This window comes from Rattus norvegicus, chromosome 2 (assembly GCF_021556685.1).
Source record: "Rattus norvegicus strain SHRSP/BbbUtx chromosome 2, alternate assembly SHRSP_T2T, whole genome shotgun sequence".
Classification (NCBI taxonomy): Eukaryota; Metazoa; Chordata; class Mammalia; order Rodentia; family Muridae; genus Rattus; species Rattus norvegicus.
Genome location: NC_141535.1, coordinates 18,417,222 through 18,427,046, shown reverse-complemented (window position 1 = coordinate 18,427,046; position 9,825 = coordinate 18,417,222). Strand labels below are relative to the sequence as shown.

Below are 9,825 nucleotides of genomic sequence, written 5' to 3'. Positions count from 1 at the left end.
CTCCAGCATCATGATCAAATATGATTTTGAAACTAGGTCTTGCTTTTCTGGTGTGTTTGGATATTCCGTGTTTGCTTTGGTGGGAGAATTGGGCTCCGTTGATGCCATGTAGTCTTGGTTTCTGTTGCTTGGGTTCCTGCGCTTGCCTCTCGCCATCAGATTATCTCTAGTGTTACTTTGTTCTGCTATTTCTGACAGTGGCTAGACTGTCCTATAACCTGTGTGTCAGGAGTGCTGTAGACCTGTTTTCCTGTTTTCTTTCAGCCAGTTATGGGGACAGAGTGTTCTGCTTTCGGGCGTGTAGTTTTTCCTCTCTACAGGTCTTCAGCTGTTCCTGTGGGCCTGTGTCTTGAGTTCACCAGGCAGGTTTCTTGCAGGGGAAAAGTTGGTCCTACCTGTGGTTCCAAGGCTCAAGTTTGTTCGTGGGGTACTGCCTAAGTCCTCTCCGCTGTGGCAGCAACCGGGAAAATCTGTGCCGCTCCTTCCGGGAGCCTCCGTGCACCAGGGTTTCAGATGACGTTTGGTGTTTTCCTCTGGCGCCTGGATGTGCACAGAGTGCAGTCTCTTCTGGTTTCCCAGGCGTGTTCGCCTCTCTGAAGGTTCAGCTCTCCCTCCCACGGGATTTGGGTGCAGAGAACTGTTTATCCGGTCTGTTTCCTTCAGGTTCCGGCAGTGTCTCAGGCGCAGGGGTCCTGCCGCTCCCGGGCCCTCCCCTACGGGAACCCAGAGGCCTTATACAGTTGCCTCTTGGGCCAGGGATGTGGGCAGGGGTGGTCAGTGTTGGTGGTCTCCTCCGCTCTGCAGCCTCAGGAGTGCCCACTTGATCAGGCGGTGAGGTCTCTCTCCCACGGGGTTTGGGAGCAGAGAGCTGCTGCGGTCCGGGATTCGCCGGTGTGGGACTTCCGGTAAACACAGGAAGTGCCCGGCCTTAGAGGAATTTTGCCTCTGTGTGTCCTGAGTTCACCAGGCAGGTTTCTTGCAGGGGAAAAGTTGGTCCTACCTGCAGTTCCAAGGCTCAAGTTTGCTCGTGGGGTACTGCCTAAGTCCTCTCCGCTGTGGCAGCAACCGGGAAGATCTGCGCCGCTCTTTCCGGGAGCCTCCGTGCACCAGGGTTCCAGATGGCCTTTGGTGTTTTCCTCTGGCGCCTGGATGTGCACAGAGTGCAGTCTCTTCTGGTTTCCCAGGCGTGTCTGCCTCTCTGAAGGTTCAGCTCTCCCTCCCACGGGATTTGGGTGCAGAGAACTGTTTATCCGGTCTGTTTCCTTCAGGTTCCGGCAGTGTCTCAGGCGCAGGGGTCCTGCCGCTCCCGGGCCCTCCCCTACGGGAACCCAGAGGCCTTATACAGTTGCCTCTTGGGCCAGGGATGTGGGCAGGGGTGGGCAGTGTTGGTGGTCTCCTCCGCTCTGCAGCCTCAGGAGTGCCCACTTGATCAGGCGGTGAGGTCTCTCTCCCACGGGGTTTGGGAGCAGAGAGCTGCTGCGGTCCGGGATCCGCCGGTGTGGGACTTCCGGTAAACCCATTTTTACTATTTTAATCCTGCCAATCCATGAGCATAGGAGGTCTTTTCATCTTCTGAGATCTTCTTAAATTTCTGTCTTCAGAGACTTGAAGTTTTTGTCATACAGATCTTTCACTTGCTTGGTTAGAATCACACGGAGGTATTTTATGTTTTTGGGGACTATTGTAAAGGATGTCATTTCCCTAATTTCTTTCTCAGCCTATTTATATTTTGAGCTGAGGAAGGCTACTGATTTCTTTCAGTTAATTTTATATCCAGTCAATTTGCTGAAGGTGTTTATCAGACTTAGTAGTTCCCTGATGGAACTTTTTGGGTCACTTAAGTATACTATCATATCATCTGCAAATAGTGATATTGAAAGGTACAAGTTTTAAGGTTGCCCCCCTAGACAAAAGTTTAAAGCAAAAGAAAAAAACTGGTTGGGCCCTGGAACTGCAATTACACCAGCCGGTTCAGCAACTCTCTCCCAGGAACTAGCTGACCATAAAGTTAGATGAAAGTCTTAAACAATCTTGAGAATCAGGAAACTTCTCTCAGGAACCAGCAGACCATAAAGTTAAACAATCTTGAGAAACAGGAAGCTTCTCCTTGTGATTTTTCACTGGCATTCCAATGACGCCCTCCCTACCTCCTTGGGTTGTGATTTCTTCCTTTAAACACCTCTTCTCCCAGCCACTCGGGGTCGAACTCCTCTGCCCCTGCATGGAATACGAGTTTCGACCCCAGTGCACTGGTTCCTATCAATAAACCTCATGTAAATTACAGCAAGGACAGTGTTACGTGAGTTCTTGGGGGGTCAAGTCATCCTAAGAGTTGAGTGAGGGTCCCCCTGCTCCGGGGGTCTTTCAATATTTTGACTTCTTCCTTTCCAATGTGTATCCCTTTAACCTCCTTTTGTTTTCTGATTGCTCTGGCTAGGACTTTGAGTACTACATTGAAAATTTGGGAGAGAGTAGGCAGCTTTGTCTAGTCCCTTATTTTAGTGGGACTGCTTGAAATTTCTCTCCATTTAGTTTAATGTTGGTTACTGGTTTGCTGAATATTGCTTTTATTATGTTCAGGTATGGGCCTTGAATTCCTAATATTTCCAGGATTTATTACATGTATAGATGTTGAATTTTGTCAAATGGTTACTCAGCATCTAATGAGATGATCATGTGGGTTTTCTTTCTTTTGTATTTGTTTACATAGTGGATTACACTGATGGATATGTGTATATTGAAACATCCGTGCATCCCTGGGATGAAGCCTACTTGATCATGATGGAGATTGTTTTGATATGTTCTTAGATTATGTTTGTGAGGATTTTATTGAGGGAAATTGTTCTGAGTGCTCTTTCCTCTTTCTTTGTTGAGTCTTTTTGTGGTTTAAGTATAAGCATAACTGTGGCTTCACAGAGGGAATTGAGTTGTGCTCCTTCTGTTTCTATTTTGTGGAATAATTTTGACAGTATTGGTATGAGGTCTACTATGAAGGTCTGGTAGAATTCTGCACTATACCCATCGGGTCCTGGGCTTTTTTTGGTTGGGAGACTTTTAATAACTGCTTCTATTTCTTTAGGAGGTATTGGACTGTTTAGATATTTATCTGATTCTGATTTAACTTTGGTACCTAGTATGTGTCTAGAAAACTGTCCATTTCATCTAGATTTTCTAGTTTGTTTTAATGTAGGGTTTTGTAGTAGGATCTGATGATGTTTTGAATTTCCTCAGATTCTGTTGTTATGTCTCCCTTTTCCTTTGTGGTTTTGTTAATTTAGATACACTCTCTGTACCTTCTGGTTAGTCTGGCTAAGAGTTTATCTATTGTGTTGATTTTCTCAAAGAACCAACTCCTGGTTTTGTTGATTCTTTTATAGTCCTTTTTGTTTCTACTTGGTTGATTTTAACCCTGAGTTTGATTGTTTCTCGCAGTCTACTCCTTTTTGGTGTGTTTGCTTCTTTTTGTTCTAGAGCTTTTAAGTGTCAAGCTGCTAATGCATGCTCTCTAGTTTCTTTGTGGATGCACTCAGACCTATGAGTTTTCCTCTTAGAATGGCTTTCATTGTGTCCCATAACTTTGGGTATGTTGTACCTTCATTTTCATTAAATTCTAAAAAGTCTTTAATTTCTTTCTTTATTTCTTCCTTGACAAAGTTATCATTGAGTAGAGTGTTGTTCAACTTCCATGCATATGTGAGCTTTCTGTCTCTTTCATTGTTATTTAAAACCAGCCTTTACCCTTGGTGATCTGATATGATGTATGGTATTACTTTAGTCTTCTTGTATCTGTTGAGTCCTGTTAACTGATTATATGGTTAATTTTGGAGACGATACCATGACATGCTGTGAAGAAAGTATATTTTGTTTTATGATAAGATGCTCTATAAATATCTCTTTAATCCACTTGTTTCATAACTTCTTTTATTTTCTCTATGTCTCTGTTCAGTTTCTGTTTCCATGATCTGTCCATTGAGTAGAGTGGGGAGTTGCAGTCTCCAAATATTATTGTGTGAGGTGCAAATGTGTGCTTTGGGCTTTATTACAGTTTCTTTTATGAATGTTGGTGCCTTTACATTTGGAGCATAAATATTCAAAATTGAGAGTTTATCTTGGTGAATTTTTCCTCTGATGAATATGAATTTCCTTCCTTATCTTTTTCTGATAACATTTGGTTGATAGTAGAATTTAGTCGATATTAGAATTTCTACTCCAGCTTGTTTCTTGGGACCATTTGCTTGGAATTTTTTTTCCAGTCTTTTACTCTGAGGTAGTGTCTGTCTTTGGCACTAAGGTGTGTTTTCTGTATAGAGCAAAATGCTCGATCCTCTTTTACTATCCAGTCTGTCTATATCTTTTCGTTGGGGAATTGAGTCCATTGATTTTAAGAGATATTAAGGAATACTGATTGTTGTTTCCTGTTATTTTTGCTGTTAGAGGTGGAATTATGTTTGTGTAGCTCTCTTCTTTTGGATTCACTGCAAGATTATTTTCTTGCTCTTTCTAGGGCATAGTTTCCATCTTTGTGTTGGAATTTTTCATCTATTATCCTTTGTAGGACTGGATTCATAGAAAAACATTATGCAAATTTGCTTTTGTTATGGAATATCTTGGTTTCTCCATCTATGTTAGTTGAGAGTTTTGCTGGATATAGTAACCTCGGTTTGCATTTGTGTTCTCTTATGGTCTGCCCAGTAATCTCTTGGTAGACTTCTTTTTTCACCTCTCTCTCTACTTTTTTGCCTAAGTGGGCTCTACCTTTTCTTCTATTATACACTCATTTTAGTTCATAAAAACATAAAGAACATCTCTAAAATGTCAGTTTCTGGTCTTTGATACAGATAACATTATATACTGTCTATAAATTGTTTCATGAGTACAGATTTTATCACACATAGAAAATGTATTGATAATATTCATATTACTGATACTGTGTGATTTTATTAATATTGTCATTTTTAATGTTATCATCATAAGGACATATCCATTTTTAAGTTCCTAAAACACCATGGTTAAGTACCAGTAGCCAAATCTAATACTGGGAATGTGATGAAGCTATATCATCAGATCTGAAAGCTAGCTCTTCAACTCAATTTTCACTATCTTCTAAACTTGACTATTTTGTGTATTTAACTTTTTCCAAATCTAATACAGTTATACATTCATGCACATTGATAGCATTCAATGACAATAATATCTCTCAGTATTTCAGATAAGCACACATGGTTGAGAAATCCAAATTGGTCTACCATGTTTGATTTAATTCTCAGAATATGGCCTTATATACTTCTTCCCCTTTAGGTAATCAATGGAGATAGACAATATGAGGGATACATATAAGATCATGAATGGTAAGTTAATGTGCTCTCACACAACTCCCTGATCATTTTTCTTCAGATCCATATGACTCAAGTGTTTCCATAGGCATAAGAACACATGAATAAGACAGTTTTTAAGTTTTGCTTTACTTTGCTCATTTTTGTTTGTTTGTTTGTTTTAGGTTTTGTTTTGTCTTTTGTATAGAATTCCTTGAGAAAAAAGGTTAAAAAAAGGTAGTGGGGAATAGAAGGGAAAATTGAATACAATTTAAAAACAATCAATGGCAGGATAACAGCATAAGAACACCTCCATGTGATGCCATTCTTCCATTGTCTTTGACAACCCACAAAACTTCCAAACAAATGGAGTACCCTGGAAACTATGGAGCCACCAGCTAAAGGTGCTGGCACTTCAGGAAACCATTTGCTAGAACATAAACCTCCCTGACTTTAATACCTTACTCACTATATCAATGAGTCTACAAGAAAAATTAGGGAAGATCATAATGGAAATGGGAGAGAAAAAACAAAAAGAGGTTTAAATTGAAGGCCAAAATTGTTATGGATTTATATCCTCTAACATTTTCACACTTTTCAATTCAACCAATTCAAAATTAAAAACATTGAAAAGCTTAGGTCAGGGAATTAACACAATCAAAATAAAATTGACTTTAATATATTCTTAAGCCTTTGAAATTCAACTTAAATTAAAACATCACAACTAGTTACTTTTCAGTTATTTTAAAGATGTCTAGTACATGCAGAACAGGTTTTAACAACTTCTTTCCCTATCACTGTGACCGAGGTACACAGTGCTAAAAATAGGAAATACCTTGCTCATTTGCTAAGGCTTAGAATTATTTGATCTTGCTCTATTTCGAAAGGAGGTTTCTGATCTTATTCTAATTCTTCTCTCTTTTCTAATTCTCTGTAGCCATGTGTAAAAGTAGACAAGCATGAAATGAATGTTGTTGTATAGAGTAGTAATTTAGTCATGCCCAGAAAGTTTGTTGCTTGATTATTAAGTAATACTACAACAGTTCAGACTTTGAATTTCATTCAGTGAAAGGGTACCTGAATGTGATCAGAACTTTGTAAGCTTTGAACCGAGTAATTTAAGTCAAGTGAACAAATAAAGAGACTAAACGACTTGTCCCTTTCCCCTAAATACCTGAAAATAGCTTAATAAAAAAAAAAAGAGCTCTATGTGTTTAGCTGCAATCAAATCTTTTTAGTACGTATACTTGTTTTTTTTTTTTTCTTCGACAATACTCTCTCATTGAAACCCAATGGTAGGTTCAAATGATTTTCAATATTTGTTTCAATGAATTGAACATTTGCTAGATTTATTTCTTTTGCTTTTCTAATTGTGGCACTCTTTTCAAACTCTTTCTGCATAATGATTCCAGTCACAAAGACTCAAAGGACTCAAATCTGTTGATAAGACTAAACTTATCAGGACAAACATTTTCAAATCTACTGAGAGGGGTGAAAAACCCAGTCTTGGTAAGAATAATCCTCTTCATGGTGTCTCAACCTCTCTAAGTAAATGTCATTTTTGTAATGAGACTTTCTTCCTTAAGAGTATGTGGATTGGCCCTAAAGAATTGGCAGTCTGTATTTCTTAGACACAAATGTCACTGGTACAATTATATTATAACATAGCTTAAATATTAGTATAAGTACTACACTTGACATCTGAAAAGCCCAGAAGGCATTTGGTGTTTTCTGTTAAAAGGATTAGTGAGGTACATACCAAGGCTGCCTGCCACTGCATATTATGCCACTCACAACTAGAACTAAAACTACACTTGCAGTATCTACCAGATGCACGTTATGCCTCATTTGCAAGCACCAAAAGACAACTAGGGAGTCAACTTTGATGCAATCACACTATTTCAAGCTCAAGCTTGGGCCATTCCACTGTCATTGACATAGCAGAGAGGGAGGGTGAAGCCCTGAGCTCTCAGCACAACAAGGTTTTATAGGAAATGGCAAGCAAGAGAAGGGATTTCTAGCCTGGCACACATTTATGGCATTTAGTTGCCTTTTAACATAATTTGCTGGTGCTGGGAGCTAAACCATAAATTTAGCTTCTGCTTTCCTCTTGATTGGTGGTTGTTAGGAAGTGAAGGGCCAGAGGCAAAACTGTAACTTGGGGATGCAGGTTTATTGGGGAGTAACTGGGAAATTGGTGCTAGACATTAGCTTATTGGGGAGTAATCTGGAAACAGGTGCTAGGTGCAGGCTTGATAATTAATTCAAGTTCAACCTTAGGTCAGGTTCCCTAAGAACTCTGGACCCAAGATCTGGTCTCTCAGGAGAGATACTTCACTTCATTCAGTCTGAAGCTCTGCCTGGAATTGTAAAACCAGTTATTAATAGTTCTAATGGCCACATGATCAGAGACTCCCCCATTCCATTCTTCTGGGCCTCAGTATGAAACATTAATTTGCAGTTGTTGCCCTTCTTCTCCCACCTCCACCACTACTGCTTTCAATCTGTAAGGGTCCATTTATTTTTAAGGAAAGAGATGTCCCGCGCGACCTCTCGCCAGCAAGAAAACACGCGGGGACATACGAATCCTTGCTGCAGCCAAACTTTTATTGAATCTTAAGGAGAAGCCCTACGCACTGGCATGGCGCGGCTTATATACACCCTAGCGTGGAGCCTCCACACCTGATTGGTCGCTTACCCATGATCTCATTAGGCACGCCCCGGAGTGGGCAAAGACCTGGCACGAAGGCACTCTTGCACATGTGCACACAGTTACCTTCCTGAAAGGAAGTTGGCTGGCGCGGCGGAGGCCAGCGCCATCTTGTCTAGCTCGGTCTTCCATGTGGGGCGCAGTGGAAGCCAGCGCCATCTAGTGGTGGCGAATGTTATTGCGGCCCTCTACAGAGAGAGAATAAACAAAAGAAACAATCTTATTATCCTTCTATCACCAAAATTCAACATTTAATCTCATTAATAATGTTTCTCAGAAGACAGTGACATTGTTACATTGGATTGTTTTTGTTATATTCACAATCTTGAAAAGTGGAGCTTCAAGAACATCCTATAAATGTCTCAGAAGGACCCATTTGTAAATTTCATTTCCTTATCTTTTTATTAGATACTATGACTAAGAAATTGTGACTTTATACTGTGTAGTAAAATACATACATTAACTAGAGAAACAAAAAAGCCCCTTTACATTTCTTGTACTTGGGTTGGTTGTGTGCTTAATCTTTAATGGTTGAGACATATCTTCTGCTCTTAACTTTATAATTCTGTGTATGTCAAGAAAATGGGAGGAGTCCAGGTTCAAGAGGCAGTAAAAGTAAGTGAAACTGCCAGTGGTATTGCAGTATATTTGATCACATTGTGAACACTAAGATTGTGTTATTTACTAAAAAAAAATCCCCTTTCTAGTTGTGGTGGGGCTCAGCCCTTAGCACACATAGAAGTAAGCACCCATGTTTGAAAGTCTAACAGAGTGGTAGACAAAGTGATGAATCAGAGAAACATTTGACAGAATAGGATAAGTTCAAGTTCCACAAGAAGAGAGAGGAAAGGGAGGCTCCTTAAGAAAACAGTGCAGAGAGGAAGAGAGAGAGAGAGAGAGAGAGAGAGAGAGAGAGAGAGAGAGAGAGAGAGAGAGAGAGAGAGTTTATCCAAGGTGCAATTATCGCTAATTGAAAACAGTGGCTTTTATTTTATTTTATTTTATTTTATTTTATTTTATTTTATTTTTAAAAGGAAGAGTGAGAAAGGAGAACAAAAAGCCTGACAGTTTGAATGCTGGTACGAAGGACGAGTGGGTGCCGGGATCTCGCTGAGCATCCCCATGGCCCATCTCTTCCTCACTAGACTGAGCTTCAGCACAGTCCCAGATGGCTGGCGGTAAGGCTAGAAAGAACTCCGGAAAGGCCAAGACAAAGGCTCCCGCTCGCATTTCCCTGTGGGCCTTATTCATCGACGTCTGAAATCTAGGACAACCAGCCGTGAACATGTAGGCTGCTGTGTACAGCGCAGCCATCCTAGAGTAGCTCACCGAAATTGTACTTGAGTTGGCAGGAAATGCATCAAAAGACTTAAAGATAAAGTGAATTACCCCTCACTTGCAACTTGCTATCCACGGAGATGAAGAATTTGACACTGATTCAGGCTACATTGCTGGTGGTGGTGTCATCCCACACATCCACCAAGCACTGACTGGGAAGAAAGGACAAAAGAAGACTGTCTAAAGATGCCTGGATTCCTTATTATCTCAGGATTCTAAGTATTCTTAACAGCTGTACAATGTTGGTGTTTCCAATAGACTGTATCACTATGAACAACTCGATTTTGTCTTTTTCTAGTTGTATTTGAGCAAGTTGGAGGCTTAATTAGCCTTCTAACCAACCAAATTTCTGCATTTGAATCTTAACCACATTTAAGTGTTAACTGTGGCTTCAAAGAAGCTATTGATTCTGAAGTAGTGGGTTTTGATAGAGTTGACTGTTTTTTTTTTTTTAAACTGTTTGGA

General features: G+C 40.3%; 1 pseudogene; it reads left to right on the top strand.

The window, feature by feature from the left end:
* The first annotated feature begins 9,190 nt into the window (after positions 1–9,190).
* Positions 9,191–9,544, top strand: LOC108350221 (histone H2A.Z pseudogene; annotated as a pseudogene).
* Positions 9,545–9,825: the final 281 nt, after the last annotated feature.